This window comes from Pistacia vera, unplaced genomic scaffold, assembly GCF_008641045.1.
Source record: "Pistacia vera cultivar Batoury unplaced genomic scaffold, PisVer_v2 Contig179, whole genome shotgun sequence".
Lineage (NCBI taxonomy): Eukaryota > Viridiplantae > Streptophyta > Magnoliopsida > Sapindales > Anacardiaceae > Pistacia > Pistacia vera.
Genome location: NW_022195887.1, coordinates 1,678,065 through 1,691,325, shown reverse-complemented (window position 1 = coordinate 1,691,325; position 13,261 = coordinate 1,678,065). Strand labels below are relative to the sequence as shown.

The 13,261-nt window shown below is 32.8% G+C and overlaps 3 long non-coding RNA genes across 7 annotated transcripts; all 3 read right to left on the bottom strand.

Moving 5' to 3' along the window:
- Positions 1–3,921: 3,921 nt before the first annotated feature.
- On the bottom strand, positions 3,922–6,558 carry LOC116126384. 3 transcript variants are annotated; one of them, XR_004127470.1, is made up of 5 exons: positions 6,191–6,558; positions 4,760–5,335; positions 4,378–4,428; positions 4,143–4,217; positions 3,922–4,042 (listed from the first exon to the last, which is right to left on the bottom strand). It is a non-coding gene; the product is annotated as an uncharacterized LOC116126384 (long non-coding RNA). The 3 variants fall into 3 exon arrangements; XR_004127469.1 differs by having other exon boundaries at positions 4,143–4,428; positions 4,789–5,335; XR_004127468.1 differs by having other exon boundaries at positions 3,924–4,042; positions 4,143–4,428.
- Positions 6,559–10,264: 3,706 nt separating this feature from the next.
- Positions 10,265–11,547, bottom strand: LOC116126277. 3 transcript variants are annotated; one of them, XR_004127454.1, is made up of 4 exons: positions 11,481–11,547; positions 10,898–11,064; positions 10,742–10,805; positions 10,268–10,601 (listed from the first exon to the last, which is right to left on the bottom strand). It is a non-coding gene; the product is annotated as an uncharacterized LOC116126277 (long non-coding RNA). The 3 variants fall into 3 exon arrangements; XR_004127455.1 differs by lacking the exon at positions 11,481–11,547 and adding an exon at positions 11,259–11,467; XR_004127453.1 differs by lacking the exon at positions 11,481–11,547 and having other exon boundaries at positions 10,265–10,601; positions 10,898–11,222.
- A 187-nt stretch (positions 11,548–11,734) lies between these two features.
- On the bottom strand, positions 11,735–12,214 carry LOC116126279. The gene is made up of 2 exons (XR_004127456.1): positions 12,105–12,214; positions 11,735–12,001 (listed from the first exon to the last, which is right to left on the bottom strand). It is a non-coding gene; the product is annotated as an uncharacterized LOC116126279 (long non-coding RNA).
- Between the last annotated feature and the right edge of the window lie 1,047 nt (positions 12,215–13,261).

Below are 13,261 nucleotides of genomic sequence, written 5' to 3'. Positions count from 1 at the left end.
CCGGACAATTAATGTTGAACCAACAATCCTACCAAAAATTGGGTTACTATTTATTTAGAGTTAATATTAAATTGTAATGTTTTGTGAACCAAGCAGTTAATGTTGAACCAAGAGTCCTCCCGCTTTGCTTGAAAATTGGGTTACCATTTATTTAGGGTTTTCTTCATTTCCCCTTTAGTTGGCATATATTTGTGCGGGTTTGATTATAGAATTGTATTTCAAATATTGTTGTTTGTTAATAATATAGTGTTGTTTATTGTTGTTTGTTGATAATATAGTGTTGTTTATGAAGCGTTGTGCATACCAATTTACTCGCTCTAGGACAATTCAATTTTATTTATGTAAGCACAACATACAAACCAAAGAAACAAATTCAAATTCAAATATTCAATATGTCATTGACATTCGCACATAATCTATCAGAGCTGGATGTATTTTTGCCCAAGTGTGATATTTTCTTCTTTTTTTCTTTTTCTTTCTTTTAAAAGCTTCGGTTGCATCTATAATGGTTTTACAAATTGTTCAACTTTTTATTATAACCCTGAACATTCTTGAGGGTTTGGTTGAATCTGGAATCTAGGGTAAACCTACAAAAACATTCAAATGCTCTCTTGATGTTTGCAAATATGGTCAAGAGTGACAAAGAAATCATAAATACCTGAAATTTGGTCAAAGCTTCATTCAGATAGGGTCATGGTTGAGAGTTGTTTGCATGTACAGTCATTCCATGAATCACCAAAAATTTTCTGATACTCATCTACCACTTGCCAGAAGAAGCATAAAACCTTCTAAACAACTAATAAGTTGATGATTCCTTCGCCACTATACACAACCTAGAGCTGGGCATCTGGGACCGGACCCAAAAGCTCAGCGCCTAAAACCGGTCCTAAGACCGGGAGGACCGGTCGTAGGAGGCCTGATCCCAAAACGGGACTAGGCATAAGGAGGAGGGCCCGGGCCCTCCATTGGGCCCTCCTCCAAGGCCCGGGCCTGGGCCCAAATTTTTTTTACCTTTTATCATTTTAGTCTTTTGTAAAATTACATTAAACCCCCTAAAATAAGTATAAATTAAGGACTAAAATAAAATTTTACAAAATTTAATTAAAAAAAAAAAAAATTTAACCGTTGGCTGCCAACGGTCAACTCACACCAACGGTTATATTTATATAATTATAAGTTTTTTTTTTCATTTTCCCCCCCACAACTACACTATAAATAAGCCTAAAACCTTTAATTTTTTTCACACCAATCAATCTTTCATTCTCTCAATCTCTCTTCTCCAAATCTCCAATCAATTTCTCATTCAATTTATATTTATAATTTATTTATATTATTTATTTATATTATTCAAATTTTTTTCTATTTTTCAATATCATCATAATTTCATATTATTATTTAATTTCTTTTCATTTTAATTATTTATTATTTTATCATAAATTTATAATATCTTCCCCAAATGAGTTTTACGTTCCATCCACCGAAGAAATTGAAGCCTTCAATCCATTTTCACCATTTCCTCCAGAGGATGCAGCTGTAATTCCACAACCACATTCGGTCGGGACGAGGTGTAGCCAAACACATGTGAGCTGCGAGTCAACGGGCACGGACATAGCCCAACCCCCCCGACCGTCAAAGAGGGTCGTGTCCGATGTCTGGCGATACTTCACCAAATCAAAACGGCCAAAGACAAATGGGGAGGGGGAAGAATCGTGTGGGATATGTAATTTATGTGGAACCATTATTGGGGCTGAGAAGGGGACTTCGACGATGCGACGACACGTAGAGAAGAAGCATCCCCAAATAAATGCATCTTCAAGCGGATCAGGTAGACAAATTCAAACTCAACTTAATTTTAATCCACAATCCTCAACTCTCTCAACATGGCAATACAATACACATGTTGCACGAGAGGAAATAGCAAGATATATAGTTGCTACAGACTCTCCCATTTGTTTATCTGAAAATCCTTTTTTTGTTAATATGGTTAAAACTGCATTTTGTCCAGCATATACCCCTGTTAGTAGAACTACAAGTAGAAGAGATATACTAAAACTTTATAACAAAATAAATAATAAACTTAAAAACGAATTTCAAAATTTTAGGAATATATCTATTGCACTTACATCAGACATATGGGCTTGTAGATCAAAAACCAATTTTTTAACTGTCACAGTACATTTCTTAGATCATAATTGGGGTTTACAACAAAAATTGATAGGTTTTAAACCATTATATGAAAAACATAGTACTGAAACTATTTATTTTACAATTCTTGAAGTTTTGCAAGAATATTTAACTGATAGAGTTGTAGCGCTAACGCTTGATAATGCAGCTGCTAACACCGTAGCAATATCTTTATTTGAAAAGAAATTGGATCTACTTGGTGAAGGCAAATTTTATCACCAGAGATGTGCTTGTCACATCATCAATTTGATAGTTAAAGTAGGTTTAGATGTTATACATTCAAAGATGGAGAGGGTGCGTAGAGCTATCGGATTTATCGTCGACGGTAGTAATAAAAGATGGCAGGAGTACGTCAAATATTGTAAGCAAGAGGACCCACCGGTTCGACCTTTGAAGTTATGTACAAACATGTCTATCCGTTGGAACTCTACCTACTTGATATTGAAAAAAGCTTTGCCAACCATGAAACAAATTACAGATTTCGTCAACCGGAAGAACTATCCAGAGGAAGTTGTCAACTATAATGATTAGGCGGTTTGTGAACTTTTTTATTCATTTCTTAAAATTTTTTATGATGCTACTAATACATTAAGTGGTATTTATTATCCAACTACCAATTTAGTGTTAGATATTTTAGTTCAAATTGCTAAAACTTTTTATCAATATAGATATAATAACATTTTAAGTGAAATTGTTTCAAGTATGGAAGAAAAATATAAGAGATATTGGTTAGATATTCCATTCTTATATGGATTAGGCCTTTTTCTAGATCCTAGGTTTAAATTATCCATAGTTAACAGTGTAATTACTAAGTTATGTCATTATTTAAGACATGATTATACGTCTTATTTGACAGACTTTAAACACAAATTGGATAGGCTTATTTCTTTATATGAGAACAGATACAATGGAAGTAGAAGTGGAAGTGGAAGTGGAAGGTCTAAGAGAGGCGATCAGGACCTTGATGTAGCCCCCCCCCCCCCCAAGGATCAAGCAAGTGAGCGTATGTGGGATGTGGCGGAAGCTCCAGCTCTAGCTCCAGCTCGTACATACATAGACCAAATGAGATGACTCACTACTTACAGGTGGACTTGACCTTTATGACGATGAATGAGCAACTTGACATGGATATTCTTCAATGGTGGACCCAACAAGAAAGTCAATTTCCCATTATATCCCAAATGGCACGTGACATTTTATCTGTGCCGGTTTCTACAATTGCATCCGAGTCAACATTTTCAACGAGTGGTCGGATTGTTAAAGACAGAAGATGTTCTTTAACCGATGAGATGATTGAAGTGATAACGTGTTTACGGGATTGAACTCATGCAAAAAGAAGACTACAACAACACCCTCAAGATCCCGAACTACTCGAACTCTTTAAGAATACAGATTTGAATAATGTAACTAGTGTTGACGATAAAATTGAAGATGAATAATTTAATAAAAAAAATTATTTAATTGTTTATTTGTGAAGCGTGAATTTGTGAAATGTGAATATTACATTTATGTTAAAAATTAAAATTAACTATTAATTTATTATTTTTTAAAATTAATTAAATTTTTAGAAACTTACTAATCAACCCCTAAAAATACTAAAAACCTCCTATAAAATTTCGTTTTGCCCCCAAAATATAAAAAAAAAAAAAATTGAAAGGGGAAAATAAAATTTTCCAAACCCCATGGGACCAGGCCTAAGGCCTGGTCCGGGTCCTGGTTTTTCTCATGGGCCTAGGACCGATCCCAGGCCCATGAGAGACTGGTCCCAAATCAAACGGGCCTAGGCCCGGGCCCGCAAGGGACCGGTGCCTTGCCCAGCTCTAACACAACCTGATCCCAAAGCAACTCTGAGATCTATCTGTAAAAATTGACATCAAATGAGATCCATTAATCACCAGTCACATCAATTAAATACACAAAATAACTCAATAAACAAATTGAATAGAGTGAGAGAATACCTAAGAGGTGGATATATCTGCTATATTTAATAAATTCGATGCTTCAGTTCTCTTTATTGTACAAATTACGTCCAACTACAGTTAACCACAAAATCATGTCATAATCACAGTTAAACCAAAAAATTGAAAATGGTTTGATAATGGGGTGGTCCACAAGAATATGGGCAACCCATTTTCTAAGGTTTTATGTTTCTGCTGAAAAGGACTCTTGATTATAAATATAAAAATGGTTTACTTGTCCATTGCATATGGTGACATTCACCCCTTTTTGAAGTAGCTCATCCACCTGTAAGATAAAAGATGATTAATTTAAAAATTAGAATCATCTTATGAAAATAAAACAAAAACCCATATCACAAATGCACCCAAAATGATAAGGATGTGTTTGGCAACCATGCATTTATATGTGAGAAGATAGTATGGAATGTTTTGACTTCAATATTAAACCAAATGAAAGGAGTTATAGTTGAGCTTTCAAACACATTTGAGTGGTGGCAAAGTAATCATACATTTCCAGACAGAATGATTCCTTCAAAATATAAATTAAGTTATTTATGTCGATTAAATCATGAAAAATATGCCAATACTAAGTTTTTTTTTTGAAATTTCTAATGTACCTCATTAATCCTGGGTCTCATAAAATCACCTTGAAGTTGTGTGAATACGTAATCCGATTGCCCTCCTCATCAGTCAAAAGTATAAACAAAATCTTGAGTAAAATATCAAACCATTCACTTCGATTTTCTATTTGAAAAGAGGTAGACGACTTACATCACATACTCACATTTTCAGGAATAGTCTTGAGCTTCTTTTTTATTTCGCCGGTCATCAAGCTATCAAGATCACCATCTCCATCAGGAGTAGTAGCAGATTTCAAGTAACTCAGGTATCTTGAGTACCTTCTTATTGCAATTTTTTCTGATAAAGTACCTTCTTATTGCAAGAATCTCCAGATCAAAAGCATCAAGTTCAAACCTGTTTGGTACAGTAATAGCATAATACGGTAAACTCAGTTTTCCCTTCCGTGACTTACTTTTTTCACCAACCACAAAGTCATTAATCTTAATAAATACATCATTGCAAGCATCAAACAGATATTCAACGTTTTTTGGAGTATATCCTGACTAAACCCAGAAGAAAGTATGCCAGAACTCTATATGTCACAGCATCAAATTTATTTAGCAAAATCTCCTCTGCAAACCACAAAAAAAATAAATAAATAAAGGGGAAGAAGGTAAAGTGGAACCAGAAATTTAAGTTACCATAAAAAATTGACAATAATCTAAACTTGCAAAAGTAAACAAAAAAAATTGCACTGAAGATGTGAGCTAAATTCTCACTGATTTTAGAGAACACAATCTAGTAGTTTTGGCACTCGCCATGTTCCAAAATACTTAATTATTTATGCCCTTCAAAATTGTTCTGCTATACTTCGAGGGGCATTTTACATTTCCTGCATTTCTTAAGCAGAGGACCCCAAGAATGCTGCATATTTCAGTTAAATTTCTGTCCAGATTGAAAGTTAATACGAATTTAAATTAATCAAAAAATCAAACAAACTTACCACAAAATCCTCTGGAGAGATCCAACTATCTCCCAAGGCAACTCTATACATTAGAAAACATAAATGATTTTGGATCTACTTAACATGTTCTTTTAGTTTCTTCTAAGATGCAGCAAAGGTATCAAACTTTCTTAGTTTCCGATCAAACCAAGGTCAACCCCATCTCAAACCCATCTTAAAACAACCATGGCAACCTAATTCAGTTAATCATTCAATAAACCCAAGTTACAGAACAATGAGCAAACAGTAAACAAAACAAACCCATTACATGCTTACAGGTAAGATACAATTTCAGTATTGAATTTTTTCAGATTTTCAACAAAATCAAGCCAATCCCATCTAAAATCTAAGATCTATATCAACATTAATTAATCGATCATACGACAACCCAATTCACAGAACAATCAACAAAGCATTTACCATCATCAAAAAACAAAAAAGAAAATAAATACTCAAATTTTGAACAAACCAAGTCAACCCCTACCCCATTTCCATTAAAAAGAAAAACTCTACTGTGTGTTTGCTTGGATGATGCTCCGTTGGATGTTTCCAATGCTTGCGAACAAAGAAAAAATGAAGTTTTGGAGACTAAAAGCGTAAAATTGTTCTGTTTTTTGAGTGATGGAGAGACAGTTGTTCGTTGGTAAGTGGCGGTGGTACTGAGTGATGTTGAATCAAATTAGATAGATCGGTCGTGTAACTAAGAAATGAAGAGAGAAGAAGATGAAGTGGATGAAATGAAATGGAAACGTATCGAGATTAATCTAAAGGTGAAGGGTTCGACGATTCGTAGAATATGAAGAAAGGTAAAGGGTTGACGGTTCGTAGAATTCGTAAAAGTTTTGATTAGACCTTTGGATGCCTAACTTAATTAGACTATCCCAATTACATGATATTATGGGTCTAAATGCCTCGATTACGTGATATCACATATCCAATAATATTTCCATGTAAAAATAAAAGAATTACTTTTGGATGACTTGATTATATGATGATGACAATAATCAAGGTTTTAGTTAGACTTTTGGATGGCACAATTATATGATGTCACATGTCCAACAAACTTTCTACATGACAAAATAAAGAATGATATTTAGATTCACATAAGACAACATTTATAACAAATAATAATTAATAAGATTACTAATATATATCATTAATAGCAAATAATATCAATCAACAATTACATAAAGTCACATATAACATCAAATCCAACTCATTAATCTATGTTGCATAAGTTTGAGTAAAATAATAAATTAAAAAATATTTATTATAGTATATTTAATTTAATGTTCAGTTAATAAAGTAATTACGAATTATAATTTGATATAAATAGTACCAAAACCTTGAAAAGTGATTTCATAAACATGTGCACTAGTCGCAAAAAATAATAAAATGATGAAAAGAGTATCGTTCCCACAAGAATTGTGTGTTAAGTACTAATTTTCCTAGATTCATAACTAGTTGAAGAACACAAAGATTGTTGGATTTGCGGGAGACAAAAACACAAATTAACACAAAATCAATAACATAAATTAAAATCTAACTAATTAAGAAAATATCAACTAATTACGAAAATATCAATTCAAGACAAAGACTAACGGTTTCAACTTCATTAGGTTACTCTAATTTAATCTACAGTTGATGTTGTCTTTAAACTCACATGCAAGAATTATAAATCGGAAACTCTAATCTACAGAATATACCTTCTCAGGCTATATTCTCCTACTTATCCCTATTAAGCTTTTGCACCCAACAAAATGAAGATTAACAGTTTTAAGTCTATTAAGCCCAATGGAGTCCTAAAATGATTTCATAGATCTCCGAACCTATCTCTAGCATTCATCAATCTATGGTATTTACTTTAAGAGGCTAACACATGAATCATTTCTCAGTCTCATTATGCTCAACATATAATTGAACCAAAGATAACATTCAATTACATTAAGAACAATAATAAATACAAAATCCAAGCAATAGAACTTAAAAACAACATCTATTATAGATTAAACCATTGTAATCAAAGTTAGGTCAAAACCCTAACCCAAAGGTGGAAAGAGTTCAACATGTCCATGTATACCTATTTAATCCAAATAAGTAATATTAAATTATAATTTTTTTTAGTTCCACAATAAAGAAAGTAAGACTAAGAATAATAATTTAAAATAAATATTACATTTCCATGTATACCAATTTAATGCAAGTAAATAATATAATTTGTATTATTTTTGAACTGGACAAATTAATGTTACCAAGTGTTTAGAATTTTTGCTTGAAAATTTGGTTATTATTTATTTAGGGTTAATATTATTATTTAATTAGGATTTTTTTTAATTTTGCTTTCATCATTTGTATCTCATCGTCTGCTTGGTGTTGTTGTTTGCCGCCTCTTCGTAATCATACGACCGTAGTGTTTGAGTTGAAGCTTCTTAAACTGTCTTTAATAAAGGTGCATCACAACATATAACACGGAAATGTATAAAGTTGCAGAATTCCTTCTCTACAGAAAATGGAATAAAAAAAATAATATTAAGCATTAATGCACTTATGATAACACAAATTGTTAAAACACATTCATACTCCAATATTCATTTACAATACAATCAATTTCAGTATAAAATCTTCATGGAATATATGCGGAAGTAAATGACAAACCTCCAGCCATAGCAATTGTTCTTTGATCTTCTTGCTCCTTTATAAATTACAGGATCTTCCATTGACTGCAATTTTGGGTGATGGTTTTTGGGAATCAATATAAAAAATTGCGTCTAATGGGGACCTGTAAAGTCTCCTTTATATGCAGTTGTCTTTCCATCAAAGACAACTACTCAAGAGAAGAGATACGACTTTTACACTTTTACATTAAAATCCACATCAGCATAAAAGTGTAGGACCTTAATGAAATTATATTAAAAGTGTAGGACCATAATGTAAAAAGTCTAACACAAATAACACAATCTAAATGTCGCAAAGCAAGAGAAAAGTTAGCAGTTTGACCAAACGAAGTATTAGAAGAGTCCCATAAATTCAAGCAGATACACCATGAAGTTATGAATACACAAAATAAACTAAATATTAAAACAATATATGATATTTTTTCTTTCCAATTATGCCTCACCATGGTGATGATGGACATACTTGAGTCCTCAGCATCATCAGGCCGATCTCTGCATTAATAAAAGTAGAATATGAACAAATGAGACATGAGGAGATTCTTTTTCTTTTCATTTGGTCCAAAGATATTACCATCATCAGGAAGAGAGTCTCTCATCCATTCCTCGTCCAAAATATCTATAAGTATACCCTGGCTTATTTCTGCCATACTTACTCTGCAAATTGATCGATTACTGACTCATTAGTTCAGAGTTTAAGACCACATACAACCTGACCATTAGCATCACTAATAGCAGCAAATTATCACAATCCATCACCGTTGCAATAAGGATAAACCTAAATGGAAATGGCAAGCCACATAATATCCTATTAGATGATATCGAGAGAAATACATGCAAATAGTGAAATTCATAAATTGTAGATTAATTTAATTAATGATGTAAAATCATTAAAAAGGAAAAAAAAAAAGTTGTGCATGACACTAATTTAATCACAAACGACAAAAAGAGAAAGGGTTAAGGTTTCAGAAGTATCAACACTTTATACATCATCGAAAAAGATAGGTGGTAGGGATAGCAACTTCCCGGGCATGACATAAACATTGCAATTCTTGAAAAAATAAAATAGAAGGTCAAGCAATTCTAACTTAAATTTTTGGCTTAAATTTGTAACATCAATTACCAGCCATTATTCTAATGCAAGGTAGACTAATGTTCTTATTCCAAAACCTCAACTTCTAACCAAAAATCCACTATGGATAAAATTAAACAAATTTAGCCCTTGCCTGGATTGTATATGTCAATTTTTTTTTTTTTTTTTTTTTTTTTACCCGAAAGGAGTTAAAAAATAGAAAAAATGCCCCAGAGGAGCATTAAAGTATCAAAAGGAATATATCCGGATGTGAGAGAGAGGGAAAAAGAAAACCGGATTACCATCAATTAATTTAGCTTCTGTAACCTGCAACCCTGACACCGCTGATAGAACTGCATATAAAAAGCATGTCATATATTAAACCCCATATATCCGCGGGAGCTAAAGAAGAAGAATCTCTAAGATGGAATACCAAGTTAAAGATCCAAATTAAAAATAAACTATAAAATTACACCTTATTAAAAAAATAAAAATAAAAATCCACTCAAAAAACCCTGGACTGCCTAAGATGGTGGAATGCTACCTTCCCTCCCCTTCCCGTCTGCACTTCCACCCACCAAACCAACAATCTACAAAAGCAATCAAGTTGTTCACATCCATCAGTTCAAAAAACTTACAACAAAACCGTCACTCTCCACCCCCGCTCCCCCACTATATACAAATTCCTATACCTAAAAAAACCTTTAGTTTTGATTATCTGTTTGCAAGTTTAACAGTGTTGTTCTCTCTATAAAGAATAAGGCATGGGTTATGTCCCAAGCCCATGATTCATTCATCATACGAATTCCTGAAGCAGCATCACATGAAAGTTTATTAAATTAAACCTATCCAGTCGGATAAAATCTCCAAGTTGAGTTTTGTCTTTTGAGCATAAGTGGGCCAACAACAAAACAACTCAAATAAACTGGTAAGTTACCCGATCAAGGGCCAAATTACTTCTTTTTTCTTTGCATCTTCTTCACTCTCATACAGACCAGAATCAACCAAAAACTTCCAACATACAAACAAAATTTCAAAATCCAGCACAAATAAATTGAAACGAAGTTTATTACAAAGAAAAATATACACATAAAAAAGAAAATTACTTTCTCCAAATCCCTATTGCGCTGAAAATCGGCCTCACCAATTACCTGCATTTAAAACAATCAAATAAAAACAGAAAATATTTATATTCAATAAAAAGCACCACCCTTTGCAGACTTAGTCATACATCACATATGAAAAACTAATCATTTCACATAATAAAACCTTAACAATTAATTAAGCTTACCTTCATGAGAATGATGTCTAGAAGCCCTGCCCCGGCCTTTGAATCAGACACCCCAACTGGATGACTGTAATGAATTGACGATTCCATTAAAACTGAAACTTCTAAATAAATGAAAACAAAGTTTAAAAGGAAAGAGAGAGTGAAAGAAAAATTTACCTCAATTGCCATCTCAAGGGCCTAGTACAATTGTTCGCCAAAATCCCAACTCGTCGTGGCTTCGGACAAACGACAGACAGCCCGTCTCCTCACGCGCGCCGAAGGCGTTCTTCCGATGATACAATTGATTCATCCTCAAAAATCCGAAAACTTCCACAGAAAAACGCCTAATCACACAAAAACACAAACTAAATTCTCAATTTCAAAACAATAAAGAACATATGATTCAAAAATTACAAATCCGTTCGTTTGTTCATCTTCAAAAATCCGAAAACTTCCACAGAAAAACGCCTAATCACGCGAACACACAAACGAAATTCTCAATTTCACAACAATAAAGAACATATGATTCAAAAATTACAAATCCATTCGTTTGTTCATCTTCAAAAATCCAAAAACTTCCACAAAAAAACGCCTAATCACACAAAAACACAAACGAAATTCTCAATTTCACAACAATAAAAAACATATGATTCAAAAATTACGAATCCGTTTGTTTGCCGAGAAAATCCAAATTTTTCTCGAGAACCAAACGGAAAATCAAGAGATTTGAATCATCTGGTCAACAGATCTATATCCAAACCTTGTAAAACAAAAACTTTCAAGTTTCAACTACTTCATCCACTGATGGAGGAATCGAGAGCTCACCGATTGGTTATTGCCAATATAATAAGCTCAGACTTAAAGTTCCCGAGTTAAAAATTTTTAAAAGCCAGCCACTGAGGTTAATATTATTAGCTCAGAGAAGGCAATGGTTAATGTTTAAATTTTAATCGCAATTAGCAGTCTAACCAAGTTAATTTTCTCAGTATGAAACACATACACAAAAGCTACTTATATACGAAAGCTCATGATATTAAATGTGCTCATTTCGAGTGTCACAACAAGTTGAACGAGTTAAAAAAGGAATAAACAACACAAAGCATAGTTTCGAAACATTAATTTCGCTTAACATAAGTTTGGGATTACACTGTTGAGAGTAGTATACGTTTGGCTGATCGACATGGTTGGTTCAGTATATATATCTCGTGATTGAGATACGGCCGAGCAATCTGTGTAGGCCTCCTCCGCCGACAAACCATCTTACCAGCAAAACTTCTTCTTCTGATATACAGATGGGAAAGATCAGAACCACAAACTATGAATTAAACATAGAACTTATTTTCTTCCTTATAATTATAAGAGAATGGTCTATCAATCAACCTACCCTGAACTTAGCTTCTTCTTGACTGTCTATGTACGCAAGCAATTCTTCTTGTCTCATTAAAGCTTCATGAAGCGCCTGCATAAAATAAAATCATCACAGAATCAACATAATAGTCCATGAACGATTGTGGTGAAAAGAGGTTAACATAACAAAGGACCATGAATAAACACACACAAAAAAACCCTCAATTGAGTATGCAGTGACACATTATGCAACTAACAAAAGAATCAGCACTAACTTTTTATAAAAGTATTATTATAAACAATATTGTTCATCCTCTGATATTAATTTTCTCCAACTCATTATATATGAATAGTAAGAAATTAATGATTGATAATGAGTTTCAAATCAAAAGTAATATTTTAGTTTGGTCAAATGTGCATAACAAAAGAATGATTAATTTTACGAAATTTAAAGGAATTTCTACTGTACAAGCTCCGCTGATAAACTTTCAGAACTCTGCTTTTCAAAAAAAAAAAAAAAAAACAAATGGAAAATAATAATAATAATAATAATAAAGAAAGAAAGAAAAAATGGAGATAGAAAAATTTAATCCCACTCAATAATCACTAGAATTGTTTTGTAAGTGTCAACTTATCACTAGAATTATATCTTTATTTATAAACTTATGTTTAGTCGATTTATTTTATATATGAATGTCTTGGATATATTACTTAAGAGGTCTGAAATTCGATTTATCTCGACTGCTAATAGGGGTGGTCATTGAAGCTTTTACCCAGTCGATAGTTCTAGGGTCTTGGAGAATTAGTTGAAGCGCATGTAAGTTAGCCCGGACAACCCAGGTTACAAAAAAAATTAATAATAAAAGTAAACGTTTGTCTTTTTAGTATTTGTCCACACTAATAAACAAAAACTTAGGTTTAGAAATTCGAACATCCCCACCTTAAAAATTTTTCTTGTGTCTGTATATTTTCTATTTTGGCTAATCTTGTGCATGAACTAACCTACATTCAAGTTTATGGACCCAATAACAAATGAAGACTATCCTCATAGCATGGATTCTTTTGTTGGAAACAGATTGCTAAAATTCTCTGAAGAGGAATCCAAAATGCTTAAAGGATCATTTGATTTTCTCAGTTTAAATTATTATACTACTCTCTATGCAGCCTATGCACCTCAGCTTAACTCTGGAAACA